Source organism: Copadichromis virginalis, linkage group LG5 (assembly GCF_057382275.1).
Source record: "Copadichromis virginalis isolate Kocher_CV1m ecotype Utaka linkage group LG5, C_Virginalis_male_GT1.1, whole genome shotgun sequence".
NCBI lineage: Eukaryota > Metazoa > Chordata > Actinopteri > Cichliformes > Cichlidae > Copadichromis > Copadichromis virginalis.
The window spans coordinates 24,029,514-24,034,713 of NC_140622.1; positions in this window are offsets into that span (position 1 = coordinate 24,029,514).

Here is a 5,200-nt window from a genome sequence, read left to right on the forward strand (position 1 = left end):
TTTTATCTTTATTCTTAGAATGCACTCCACCTTTCCCTCAAGGTAAACAGATTGTCCTCAAAGTCAAAGTAATAATAATGCTGTACAGAGCTATTTAAAACTATGTTTCTTACATATATATCAGGATTATAAATTAACATTACTTTGGACCTCTGACCTCTTCTTCAAGGTCAAATAAGTTCAAACTTTAATGTCTTTAAATTTGACTCCAAACTGTGTTATATCTGTAAAGTAGGTACTGTCAAGAGGAAGAGAATGAGCTGTCTAGTTAGTTAGAAATATACTGTAGTATAATATTATATAAGAAGCTCAAGTTAATAATGTCCAGTTAATTACACCTATTCTTAATCAAAGTTAACATCTGTCATGCTATCCTTATCTGATTTTTACTCCACTACAGACTTGTCTCAGTACGTTTAAAAAGACAAAGAAAATAAAATGATAAAATGTAAATGAGAAGCATCCCCTGAGCAGCAAATGGTGGCAGAGAGAGAGCTGCTATAGCGGTAAGGCCGATATTTTCATCGCAGCTGAACATACAGGTGAAGTTGACCATTTGATTTGGTCACACCTTATGAACAAATGAAGACTTGTCTCTGCAGAAATGTATTATTATTATTTATTATCACATTTATTGATCCGGCCTTTGCATTTGTCAGTGACTTTAGTCTTTATTGAGTGTATTCAGTAAAGTAAGACTTTTTTCGAGTATTGTTTTTTGTCACTTTTATGCTGCTTTAAAACAATGTTCTCATTTTTGTGCATATGCTAGCTAGCCAGCACCAGAAAGATCTGAAGCCTCAGACTGGTATTGCATTTGTACGTGTTGTTGCTTTAGTATTATGCAGCAGTCACTATGAATTAATATTCATCCTACCAATATCAGCTTTTCTCAGCTCTACTGGCATGTGCCCGGGGGTTTTGCTGGCAGGTCTCACTCACTACTGGGTGGCCTGGTTGGTAGCTACTCAACGCTCCTTTCATGCCAAGCATAGAAAGCTATTGGACTCTCCTAAGAAAGCTGTAAGGTGGGGTCAGTGTGTGCACTGGTGTGTGTGTGTGTCAGTGCCCACGTGTATGTTTATGACTTAAGATAAATAATCACATTCTTATTGTTTTACACTGTCACTGATAGTGCTAGTCTAATAATGTTGCACTACTGATGAGGGTAAACAATATCTTTTGTTGGACGGCGGGCTAAGTGTTGCAAAGGGATGAAAGAAATGTGGGCTGAATAATTGCTGTGGATTGGCTGCAGCCAGTTTGTTGAACATTAGTTTGGGATCTGTTGCACTGGGCTCTTTGTCTTGCATTTCCCCTGGCTTCTTTTCTTTTCACCTTACCTCACAGTTTCTTTTTGTGCTGGTGAAAATTGTGCATGAATGCAGTCTAAAGCTTTCTCAGTGAAGTGACCCGTGTTTAAATGTTCTTGGGGCATCTTGGTGAATTGCTCAAACAAATTGCTGTTGATATGAAGATGTGGGGTTGTGCTTCCAATGAGATGAAGGCTTATACCCTTGGCACAATTTTAGCATTGCACGACACTGAATGGTTGATGTGGCTGAAGTTATGGCTTCATTCTTTGAGTAAGCTCAGTTGTATCTTAAATATGCCAAATGAAAACTTTCAAAAGAATTCCATTCAAATTTCTCCTACAGAATAATGTTTAATCAGAAAGACTATTCGTCAGGCATAACATTAAACCATCTGACTTATTGTGTAGGTCCCCCCTTGTGCTGCCATAAAAGTTTCGGGGGCATGGATACAGGACCTCTTGGGATGTCCTGTGGTGTCTGGCAGTGATACTGTAGTTGGTGGGATGTGTGTTGGAGCCGCTATGGATCTGCTCCTTCTGGTGTGTTCTGTGAATGCTCTACTGGATGATCATCTGGGGAGTTTGAAAGATGGGACAGCAGTCTCTATGAACTGTTGCTGTGCACAATCTGTAGTGTGTTGGAAGGCATAGTCCAGCTGGGGGAGCCCCATGGGATCAGGGTGGGGTGGGAAATACGTTTTTCTTTTTTTCACAGCTCACATCATTATATTAATGACAAATTACCTCGGTAAATAATAATAATAATAATACGCCATGAGAACAAGGTGTCATGAACAAGCAGTGCCCTTATCAGTGCCCTGGCTCACACACACATACACACGCACACAACAATCTGTTACCCAAGCAACAAGTTTGCAGCAAAAAAACATTTGCAAATTTCACACATTATGTGTTTTTTTTTAATCTACAAACATGTCGAGTTAACTGAAAACAACATTTAAAACATAAATAACATTGGGTGAGGATTTTGTTTTAAATCCTAAAATACAAAGTCTGGGAAAGGTTGTGGAATATGTCCAAAAAAAAAAAGATGATGATACACAGACAGTAAAATACCTAAAAAACACACCCAACAACTGACATCAGCTGCTTTTTTAAACTTTTGATTCATCATTGCTTGACTTGTTCACATGCTTCATTGTTAAACTGCCACATTCTTTCAATCAAGGCACTTTAATTTGTACACATTTTTCAAACATTCCCAGCAGAGTCCTAAACACTGTATTATGCCATCCAGCCATCCATTCACGTATCCATCCATCCATTTTCTACCACTTAGCCAGGTTTGGATTGCAGGGGCAGGAGTTTGAGAACAGACCGTCACCTCTTAATACCATCTAATTCACAAAGCACTAAACTCCAACGGCCTCTAATGTAGCTTCTTAGGGCTAAAGCCTGGCCACCAGACACTCACCCTTGACCCTAGGATTGGCTCCAGGATAGGAACCCAGTAACCCTGTCCCAGGGTCTGCTGGAACCTTTATTTTGTTACTCAGCTTAGGGATGGTTTGAATCACTCTTTGTCTAGTGCCTCACCAACATCAGTTGGCATTGGTCTATGGCTTGCCCAAAACAAAGAGAGTGTTGACTTTTTATGCTCATATTCACGCCTGTAGTCAGCTTACATGCATATATTTGAACTGTGAGAGAAAGGCTCATTACCTGGAGAGAATGGAGAACATATAAACTCCACACAGAAAGGTCCGAATCTGATCTTGATGTGAGGCAATCGTGCTAACCTCTCCAATACCCAGTGTTACTAAGATTTCATAATTAAATGAATGACAGAATAAGTTTTTCAGGGAAAAACAATACAGCATCTTCTCAGAAATTCAGAAAAAATGGGATATCATTCACAAGTAAAGGGGGGGGGGGGGGGGAGTTACATCATATGAGAAATGGGTGAGATACATTCGGAGTGACAGCTTTATCAACTCTCCCCTCGCTCTTTCATTTTTCATCGTGCTTTTTTCCTTTCTGTCTAGTTCTTTCTTCTATTTTTTGCTGCTCATTCTTTATATGCCTCCTATCTCTGCCTCTAACATACTTTAACTTGTCTGTTTTCTTCAACTATTTTCACTTCCAGCGCCTTGAACAAACACTGATCTTAGGTATCCTGGCAACAAGTGCTTTTTTCCCCTCACTGTTCTAACTGGACAGCAAAGAGATGCGACTCAAACAGCCAATGAAACAACCACTTCGTGGTCCTTCAGGACTCAGGCAGCCAATTATTTCGCAGCATCTTTGTTGTTTCGGTGTCAGTAGGCCACAAGGACAATGGTTAAGTGGAAGGACCTCCTGACAGCTTGTTAACAGTATTGAATCAAAACTATTTTTTTTTTCAATTTTTAAAAATTTGCCAGTGTATTAGAAAGCATTGGAATTTATTTGAAAAACTTTTATCACCACTTCTTGCACTGCAGCTACACTAAACATTTTCCAGAATTCTTCTTAGTAGGAATATATGGAACAAACACAGAGGAAAACAAGCAGGCTGAGGCAGTTTCCTTATTAAGAATTCACCTTCTGATAATGTTGTGCAGGGCAACATAAATAAAGAAGTTGACTCTGCCTGAAAAGCACAGTGACTGTTTGCCAGCCTCTTTGGGTGGCCATACTTTTTATGCAGGGCACTTCCTTTAAGCTTCTAATGACGACTGACCCTTGCATGAAGGGATTCTTAGAGACTAGGTCAGGCTTTTAGAGTCAGGGGAGTTCCTAGTGCACCGATCATCACGCCTGGAAACCAGGCAATCGACTTGTGTATGAACAAACCCTATAAACTCCCTTTTTAAGCACATAAGGCGATAATCGTTTTGCAAGCAGCATGGGTTATTAGAGACTTTATGACAGGCTGGTCATTCATCATTAGCTGCTGACAACAATCCAGTGTTTCTCACTAAAGAAATCCACCCGTGTTGTGTTATCAGGTGCAGAGTGACTTTTAGGAGAGACAAAGACGTGTGAGTTGGTATGCTAAAAGCAAAGCTTCAACTGCATTGACATAGAAGACCAGACTGTTGACATCAATTCATACAGCAGACAGGGTCACTGCCTCACTGAAGATTAGGACTTGACTTCCCACAACTGTTCAACCAACAAAAACCTCAAGTAAAAGAACTGTTTAACCTGTTGTTACACACACACACACACACACACACACACACACACACACACGCACACGCGCACACACACACACACACACACACACACAATTTTATCAAAAATTTGTGATAGAGGGCAATAATAATTATGTATTACGTGACAATCTAAAATATATGACCAAGACAGGGTGACAATCAAACGTTCTTTAATTTAAAAAAAAACCCAACTTTAACTATATTTTAATTATTTAAAGGTGTGTAGATGCTCTCTGAAAGTGATTGGCAATGTATGTTTGTCTTATTGCTTAATTATTATAGGGTATTATTAACTAACTGTTATTAACCGTTCCCTTAAAACCAAGTTTAAATAGAAACTTTCTGTCGTGCAGTGGCTCACAACCCAGAATATTAAAAATCTGCTGATATTTGGCAGAACGCGAACACTTGTTAATCTTTGAGGGAAGCTTTTTTTCACTTATTCATGAAGGTAGACCACCAATTATCCACACAGTTCGTGCCCCAGATCGTCCCTGATCCCATTTATGGATTTACATGCGTGTGTTATCAGTGTGTTAAAGTAGTCACACGACAAACAGTATTGGAAGTGCGGTTATTTTTCAACTATAAACCGCATCCCTAAACTTACATCTCCCCAACTTTTTTCTCGTGCTTGTCCAGTCTCCCCTTATGGCCACCCTGCTCCCTGTGCCGTGGTAACGCTGATGTGAGAGCTAGACTGGTTACCAAATGGCTTTTATCC